Raw genomic sequence first — 10,292 nt, 5'->3', positions numbered from 1 at the left:
GATCGTTTAACCATCATAAGAAATAACTATCTTAAGTTTCATGAAATTTGGATAAGCGGTTCTCAAGTAACGGTGCGACATGTGGAAGTCGGACAGACGGACAGACGGACAAAAATAAGCCTAATACTATTTAAATAAAAGTAATGCAAAAATTACTAAAAAGAATAGGTGGGTGGATGGGTGTTTTTTTTTTATTGAGTTTAGTCTTCCAATTTATATTTTGTAGTGCGTCTTTGTATGTAGTGATGTTATACTATTGTTTCAGAAAAGGGAGAATGTTTGGTACCATTAAAACGTTAATACCACTGCAGTTGTTTGTGTCTGTACTAAGTCAGGAATCTGATGTCGTCTGTTTATTTGGTTCATAAGTGTTTCTCTTTTCTCGTTTTTAAATAGATTAGACCTTTGATTTTCCCGTTTGAATGGTTATATACTATTAATTATTTGGATTCTTTATAGCTTGCTATTGGGTGTGAGCCAATGCTCCGTGTGGAAGGCCGTACCTTGACCTATAATGGTTTACTTTTATAAATTGTTACTTGGATAGAGAGTTGTCTCATTGGTACTCATACCACATCTTCCCATACCTATATATTAGAAAATCTTCTAGATTATAATAATGTATGCAAAAGACAACAAATGGAAGTTTTTAACGACCTTGACTGGCTATAAAGCCCTTGCACGGTCGGCAAAAATTACGTGCGTCGGCCGGGAGTCGAACCCGGATCGACTGCTTGGAAGGCAACCATGCTAACCGTTACACCACCGACGCCATTATGCAAAAGAGACTGTTGACGGTTGTTTATATACCCCTGGATGTTTGGGATATACCACTATTGGACAATACCATTACCCTGTATTGCCTAGTAACGAGGGTGTTTCAACCCTTGACGAGTTCACCTTTATTGTACTGTGTCATATTGAGCATATCATAGTAAGGGATGCCATGTAATTAAACAATTATATCTTATCTCAAGGAAGATATTATGGTACCCGATGACCATGAACATTACCAATTATATTGTAAATACATCTCACACCGAGTATTCTTTATACAAGTTCACTCATTTGCCAGTATATTAAATAGTCAGAGATACGAATAAGCACTCGCATTGGAAATATAGAATATAGTCTGAAGTTATCAAATGATTAACCTCACTGTAACTTTAACTTTCCGAATTGATTTTCCTCTGAGTTCAGTATTTTTGTGATTTTACTTTTTAATACGATGAAGTTTAAGGTAAGTATTAAGTCAGATAAAGAAATTGTAACTGTACCTTTTAATTCCAATGTTTTGATGTTTAGAGTTCAAGTACGAAAGGGAACAATAACTACTGACTTCGCCCTTTTTAATGCATAGTCGTCCCAAAGTCATGCGTCACAGTAATAAAAAGGAAGAAATACACTTCAATTCCAGCAATTGTACATTAAAGAAATTGACACTCACGTTCTTATAGAACACAATTAAACTTAAGACATTAACGCAAACAGAATATTGATTTCATTCGCTGCAAATGTATTTCCAGTTTATTTAAATATATATAATTAATCCATATTGTTAAAACTTTAGTAGGTTTTTCTATATGAATGGGATTATGAATAAATAAGCATATTCACCTGCGAAAAAGTATATTCACCGCGCAAAACGTCGCGTGCTTTTACGTGTATAATAACGGTAAAAATAAAACGGTTGATGTACAATTGCTTTTGCATGTTAAATATTTTCCTTTACATAAATTTCTCTCGGAATATGGAATAAAAAAAATTACTGTCTTTTGTTTCTGTAAATATGTGGTTTATTTGAATTTTGAAAAACTGATATTAACTTCGGCCGTTATGAATATCAGTTTTTCAAAAGTCAATAAAACCACACATTTACCTCATCAAAAAGTAAAATCACAAAAATACTGAACTTAGAGGAAGATCAATTGGGAAAGTCCATAATCACATGGCAAAATCAAATAACAAAACGCATCAAAAACGAATGGACAAGAACTGTCATATTCCTGACTTGGTACAGGCATTTTCAAATGTAGAAAATGGTGGATTAAACCTGGTTCTATAGCGCTAACCCTCTCACTTTTGTAATGACAGTAATTGTATATTATTGTACATCAAATGCGTCTAGTCCTTTTTTGATTTGTTTTAGTGTAGACAATTTAAAAGAATATGCTAGCAGCCGGTTGGATATTGAATATCGGATAACAAACCGGCTGCTAACTTCACATCCGTAAATCGATGATCTTGAATACACTCCGTTAATTTCTCTTCAAGTTATACGCATGTCTGTATATACCATTGTAGAGTCATTGTAGTATATGTTTTACTATTATACATAAACAGATCGGATACACTACCTCATATGGATATGCATAAATCTGCATAATAATGATCTCGAAAATAAACAAATGTTTGTTTGCCTACTCAGTCGGAAAGCTGACCCCGGCTTGACCCCATTTCTTAAAGCAACAATGGACGTCATGTGATTACCATATATGGGCATTTTTTTACCCAAGAGAGTGTAGCCCGTTTTTTGGAATTTGTAGTTTTTTGCATGAATTAAAACTAATTTCCTTTCAGGTGAACATTCTTGAGTATATAAGAAATATATAATTCAACTCAATTATGGATTAAACTCATTTTTTTCTCTCAAAATGTGTCTTCAAAGTCAAGATGTTGACGAAAAAAATTGGTCACAGAAAATTAAAATCGTGATTTTCTTTCTTAACTTCTCGGGAAGCTATGCTGAATTTAAATTATGTTATGTAACATAACTTGGACTATGATATGTCAAATTTGTGCCACTTGATACGCTAAGATACGCAAATGTGCAACTTCGATGTGTCGATATTTCTGACAAAGCGGGGCCGACGGTAATTTACGAGTTACGTTCCTTTGTTTGACAATATCATGAACAAACTATTGTTATATCAAGCACCATATGCTGTTATTTACATGTGGATTTTATTATTATAATTCTTATTTAATATATTTTGATACAGTAAACATGTGCAAAAAAAATAGAGAAACACAGAAGTTTGCTGCTCACAAGGAAGCTATTAAACCAAGAGTTCCAAATGGTGAAGTTGAAATCATCCCTTCGTAAATTTTACGGACGCCATCACGAGTTGGTTGACCGTTATGGAATAACCGTTTCACAAATGATATCGGATATGTTTCTTACGTTGTAACTACAATCCCCTTCCCTTTCATGAATATGACCTACCGATTTAGACTATTTACCGGATTTGTAATCACATAAGCAACACGACGGGTGCCACATGTGGAGCAGGATCTGCTTACCCTTCCGGAGCACCTGAGATCACCCCTAGTTTTTGGTGGGGTTCGTGTTGTTTATTCTTTAGTTTTCTATGTTGTGTCGTGTGTACTATTGTTTTTCTGTTTTTCTGTTTGTCTTTTTCATTTTTAGCCATGGCCTTGTCAGTTTGTTTTAGATTTAGATTTATGAGTTTGACTGTCCTTTTGGCATCTTTTGTCCCTCTTTTATCACTTTTCAGACCTCAATCCCAGTGAAATAGGCCATATGTGTCCCTATATATATGTGCCATAATAGGGATACTAATTTAATATTAATTTAATATTCCAAGAGTTAATTTGATATTTATGTTTTGGTAAGTATTTTTACTACTGTAACCAAACTATTTTAACACAGAAATAAATGTCTACTCAATTATTACAAGGGGGAGTCAAAATATTCAGGAATAATGGAACAAGACAGGATTAAAATGATAAAAAAAAACAGGAGTTCCTTTTCATTACTGAAACCTGGTCCTACCTTTTTTATTTAAACTTAAAAGAGATCATAATGAAAGAATTCTGAATGTTAAATCTTCATTATTTTAAATAAAAGGAAATTAGTTTGCAATCCTTGTATGAACAAACTAAATATAACAATAAATGTTGTCTCATTGATTGCATGCAAGTTAGTTCTAATGAATGGACTAAAATTATTTAAAAAAACACACACTAAACCAATAAATAAATGGTGCTAATCATGAACTTGGAAAATAAATAAGAACAAAAAACTCAGTAATATTTTTCTTCTATTTAAAAAATAATAATAATAACATTTAAAAAACTATGCATTTTTATATTTATATAAAAGTATTTCAGAGCAGTTTCGGGGGGCTAAGTCAACAATTATGTTTTAGATCACAAGTCAAAATTAAGTCACACTTCATGTCAGTATGATCATGCTTTGAATAAGATTGATTAAAATGCTACTCTGAAAGATATTGTATTAAGGCAGCAACCATTTGATTTTCGTTGGGGGGGGGGGGGGGTCTATGGATTTTTTCCCAAAATTGGAAACAAACTTTTTTTTCCGAAAAAATCAATAAAAGACGGCCAATTTTACATGTTTAATTTTCTTTAATAAGAAGAACCCATTAATATTCCCAGACAATGTTCAGTATGTAGTTCACGGGTTCACTGTAAGGTGTTGATCACAGTAAAAATAAAGGGCTCTTCAATTTTGCATACTGAAAATGAGAATCAACGCATTGGTCAAATTTGTTTATTTCAGGGAAAATCATGAATCGGAAATATCTGGGACGATCCATTACACAAACGAAAAACTTCGAATACTTATTGACCCTTAGTCGAAATAGGTTTTCAATGGTGCGTTTAGAAAAAAATATTTAATTATTAATCATATTTGATATGCACAGTATAAAATCTGTAATTATCTTCAAAAATTTCCCTTAAAAGGTCAATAAACGTGTCCAACACTGATTTTTTTTCTGTCAATACAAGAATCGCCATTTGTTATATAAGGATTTGCCCGTAATCTTAATTCTGTATCATAGAGACACGATTGAGTTTCTTTGTTTATTTTTGTCTTTGTTTCATAAAAGGCAATGTTTCAACTCATTTTCAGATCAGATCTGTAAGTAAAGAATATGGTTGAATTGATGTATAATCTTGGTACTTTCGAAAGTAAAAATACGACCATCACACTCAAAATTAGTATGCAAGATTTCTTTTCGGACCTTGAAACAGACGTATGACATCTAACACGTTTTCGGCGCCATATAATAACAGTTATAAAGCAAGTTGATACCATCATCATCAACACTGATAATGTTAAAATTAACATATGCAAAACAGGGAAATATGTCAACACATATTTCTCCATGAGAGCCTGTGGTTCTGACACCAGACAAACATCGCCGGTGCCATTGATTTTACCTTCATTAAACGAAGTTAAACTAACAACAAACAATCTTTGGACACTAATGGCCATTGAGACCAGAAAACATATGCCACAAACTCCCCCTGCCTTTCTTTTGGGTAGTTTTGGTTTTACTCCATATTGGAAACAATACAGCAAGCAGTTTTTGCAAATCCTAGAGATGTTGTCAATAATGCAGATGCTAGATGAAACGTGTCTGTCAAATTAGTTAAAAGATAATGAAACCAGCATTGTGGAAATCTTAGACTGATGAACTCCATTATTTCATTCCGCTGTGCCAAGTTATCTCCATGCTCATGTGGATCGCCAATATGTTCGTTATATGCCATAAATAACGATTCGAATCCATAAGTACAAATTGCGATAAGGCTGTCCGCCATTGACAGCCCCTGCATCAAAACCGTTGTAGGTGTTTTAATCTTACGGTCGAATAAAGTCACAAAGACGATAATGTTCATTGTTATAGCGATGTACGCCAGCATTGGACCAGTTACAATGTTCAGCCAAAATAGAGTTTGTTTGTAAAGTAAAAACAACATTTTGAAACTCAAGTATGAGCCCAGTACAGTATATTAGTTATCTGTCAGTGAGTTCTTTATTATTTAATTACTTAACATTTCAGAAAAATACCTGTAATTACTAGCCAATTTAGTAATTACATGTATTTAATAGTTGTTTCAACACCTCTTTTTGCTGATAGATAATCGATAATGCCAAATTTGGTTGAATAATCTTGATAATTCTTAAAATCTCATAATTTCTTTAAATTAAAATCTCCTTTAGGCATACTTGCCCAATGACACAATATTCTTCACAATCAAATTTATACACTTTGATGGTATTAAGAGTCATATTTCATATTTCTGTGTTTCTCTTTTTTATGAGTTTTCCAAGACCTCCAAACTTAAGCTATTAAACCTGCAACAAAATTTTATCATCGTTTTGACTTGTTTAAGAATCATCTTTTTGTGGATTGTATAGGTCAACTAAATGGTCCATCCCTTTTGTTTTGCTTTCAATGTTGTCATTCTGTTTCTTTTTGTCGACACTGCGACTATTGTCGCAAAAGCGAGACATAGCAAATCATTCTGTCGTCAGTAGCGTCCACAAATATTCACTCTGTGGTTAATGTTCTTTACCTTTTGATAACTTTCTCAAAATATCCTGGATTACTACCAAACTTGAACAGAAGCTTGTTTATGATCATAAGATAATACTCAGAAGTAAAGTTTGTAAAAAAAATCCTTTTTCGTATATTCCTTATAAATGGACTTCGTTTTTTTCCTGTTAATATTACAAACACTCTGCAGTTAAAGTCTTTTTTAAACATTTATTAGATTTCATAAACCATCCTGAATTTTAACCAAAATTGGACAAAAGCTTCCTACAGTACTAGTCAAAAGATAGTATCTGGAGGAACATTTTAATATTTTTTCCCCTTTTTGTTCAGCCTGTAACTAACAGCAAATTAGGCAAGATACTGGTTCCGCGAAACCTTACAATTTTAAATCTGAATACATCGATAACTTATCTCTAGCTAGGGGTTGAATTGAAGGTGACATTCATACGTATTCAATGAGGTGCAATAATTCACTTGCGAGTGCACCAGTACAAGATTGACTGCTAAAAAAATATAATTTCACTATATCATTTTCATTAATGATTTAACAATAAAAAATCCTATTCTATTTTTTGTATATCTCGTAGCTAATGCTCCTATAACAAAAATGTACATTTTAGGCTAATCACTTTTTAAGAGTATTCACTGATCTTCTATAGTTGGTATTACCATAACTTTTGATCAGCTGACCATATTACAACATTGTTTTAACAGTTAGTACATAGGTGTAAATTAAGAAATAATTCCTTCATGTCATGCTCTATGCTCATTTTAACATGGGTAGGCATTATATTTGTCGATATTTTAAAAATGTAAAATGTGGTCAAATATAATGCCTACCCATGTTTAAATGAGCATAGAACATGACATGAAGGAATTATTTCGATTCTAATATGATAAATACAGTATTTTTATAGGTCGAAGCGTATGAAATTACCGTAAAATGTTTGGCTGTTCCCGTTTCCTCCTGGAGGAGTCTGTGCATTGCATTTCATAACTGATTAGTTTAAAAGCTACGAGCAGGGTAAAAATATGTTGTTTAATAAAAAAATAAAATAAAAATATAATAAGTTTATGTTAGCTGCTTAAATGTATATATTTTAAAGGATAACGATGGAAATAACGTTAATATAAACAGTAAGTTCGTGCGCATGTGTCAAACATATTTTGTGCTCATTAGAACACGGCTTTGTTTACAAAGCGTAATAAGGACGTTATATAAGAAAATTCATTTTAAAATTATTAATGACTGATAATAACTGGACCGTTTAAGGAATTACTTGTATTTACTAAGTGCATTGGGGATTACATGTAATTTCTAAATCTTAGTAATTACATGTAATTCTTAATTTCACCTATTTACTGTAATATATATGTTAGACTCAGATCGACGTCCGGCCTCTAATCGACGACCATTCCTCAAATCGATGTCCGTTCCTCAAATCGACGTCCAAATCTGACGTCACATTCTTAAATCGACGTCCAATATTTTGATTCTCTAATCGACGTCCAATATGACTGCATGTAAGTGTATGAAATGAGTAAGCAACCCAACGACAAAGAAAACCAAACGACATCTAGGAGCTTTATTCAGTTTTCATAAATAAACAAAATAAAGAAGCACAGCCAATTGTTTTGAGAGTATTATAATTCGGACTCTGTAAGTTTTTTTCAACAAAGTTTTACACACGTGAACGCAAGACATTGGCATAATGTTTTTATCTTGTGCGGTTGCACCACTGTTCTAGGTTAAGTGCTCACGCACATGTTTAACTCCGACATATTATGTATGGGCCTGCAGTGCATTGGCTTTCGATGGTTTATGTCTGTCATATTTTTTTTTTCGGAATTGTTTTTTTTTTTATAAATAAGACCGTTAAGTTTCTTATTTGAATTTTTTTCATTGTTTATGGTGTGGCCTTTTATAGCCTTTGCGTTATGGGTTTTTATCATTGTTGAAAGCCGTATGGTTTATAATTCAATTTGGTCACATCCATTTTATTTGAACTCTGGTGTATAGCTGTCCCTCTGGAAATCATACCAATCTCTAAAATTTAAAAATTGATATCCAAACCTGTTAACATATTAGTGTAGTATGTATCTAATTAAAAAAAACACACACACACACATTTCTTTTTAAGGGCATACGATACAGGTTTGATCCCATATTGAAATTTTGATGAAAATTTGCATGTAGGCTATTTTTTACCTGATTAAATCAAATATGTTATAAAACATATACCTCCATGATTGTGCTACTTTTTAAGTAAATTGAGGTTCAAATTTCGGATCTTTCATCAAAATACGGATTTGTGGACATATTTTTCCTTTCGATAGAAAAACATAACTTTTTTGTTTAATAAGATAAACACGAGCTGTTCAGTTCAGTTTTGTGTTCTGTGTCCAAAACGGACGTTGATTAGAAAGGCTCAAATTCGGACGTCGATTAGAGAATGCCAAGAAATGGACGTCGATTAGAAAGGCATAAAATTGTCCGTCGATTTGGAATGTTATTTTATTATGACGTCTCATTTGACTTCGATTTGAGGAACGGACGTCGATTAGAGACCGGACGTCGATCTTAGTCTTACATATACACATGAAAAAAAGTATTGCAACACCAAATAGAAATTGAAATTAAAAAGACACTCTTTATTTTTTTGTTATATAATTTGGTAAAATAGAACTAGTTAAACATTATTTAAGTATCACCTGAGTTTAATCAATAAATATCGACTCGATAAGTTTTTTTTTTTCTGCACATGCAGCTACTGTACCCGTAAATAGCAAAACAGATGTTTTGATCCTCATTGTTTTCAACACTTTAAATAACCAAGTTTTTAAAGTTATGTGATTGACACCTTGTAATGGGTCCTTGACAACTCTTAACTGCAGCAAGATGGCAGATTATCAGCATAAGAGAAGCAGGGATGTCGCTGTAACAACTGCACGTATTGTTGGTGATCACCATTCCACTATAAGTCGTTTTGAGAATAAAAATCAGGCAATAAACGCTGTTAAAGACCTTCCGAGATAATGAAGACCCCCTACACCATTTGCTAGGGAAAATCAAGCATAATGAAGGTTGGTCAGAAGGAAACCCATTGCATACAAGACACTCATGAAAAGAGAGTGGTGGCCATACAGGAGCCTTTTAACAAGAACTGTTCGAGGTCGACTCATCGCTACTGGTTATCGTGCGATAAGACCATTTCGGAGACCTTTGCTAACTAACAGACACACAGTTTTCCGTATCCAATGTAGTGCAGAGCTCGCCAAAGTTGGAAATTAGTATCGTGGAGGAAGATCCAATGTTCAAATGGAATTCGGTTTATCTGACTTGGCCAGATCGTAACCCGGATTTGAACCATATCGAGCATATTTGGGACACATTGGGCGGAAAGTGCGCGAAAGGACACCCCAGTTCAAACACATCATAAAATAAACAATGCCCTTCATCAGAAATGGTTGCTGCTACCTTAGCAACAAATTAGTCGATTTATGGCAGGAATCAGGAGACGTTTTGGCCACGAGCATCACTGAAGAGACAGGCATTTGGTGCAAGAAAATTAGTACCGTCAATTTTATTAGATGCGGTTATCCGTTTGAATGGAGGCTGCGCACAAAGTACTAATGCTTTGGCGTATAACGATCAACCATGATGTGAACAGTCATATGAAGATTAATTTTGAAATGTCTGACATTGTAAAGTTCGACTACAGTAAAAGTTGTAAAATGCATTTTTTTTGTACAAAAACACTTTATTTTGTTATTAAAATTGTGGTTATATAAATCATTTTTTTTTCAAACATTTTTTGTTCGTTTCAATGCCAATGTTATCATAAACTATGTTTCAATAATATTATACACATATTTTATTATATTTCATCCAAAAAAAGAGGCTGATTTTTCAAGTTTTAAAAAATCAAGGTGTTGCAATACTTTTTTCCATGTGTA

General features: G+C 33.1%; 1 non-coding gene across 1 annotated transcript; it reads right to left on the bottom strand.

Annotated features, from left to right (window-relative positions):
- Positions 1–700: 700 nt before the first annotated feature.
- Trnag-ucc (transfer RNA glycine (anticodon UCC)) lies at positions 701–772 on the bottom strand. The gene has a single exon. It is a non-coding gene; the product is annotated as a tRNA-Gly (tRNA).
- Between the last annotated feature and the right edge of the window lie 9,520 nt (positions 773–10,292).

Source organism: Mytilus galloprovincialis, chromosome 13, assembly GCF_965363235.1.
Source record: "Mytilus galloprovincialis chromosome 13, xbMytGall1.hap1.1, whole genome shotgun sequence".
Taxonomy (NCBI): domain Eukaryota; kingdom Metazoa; phylum Mollusca; class Bivalvia; order Mytilida; family Mytilidae; genus Mytilus; species Mytilus galloprovincialis.
This window is presented reverse-complemented; position numbering and strand designations above follow the sequence as displayed.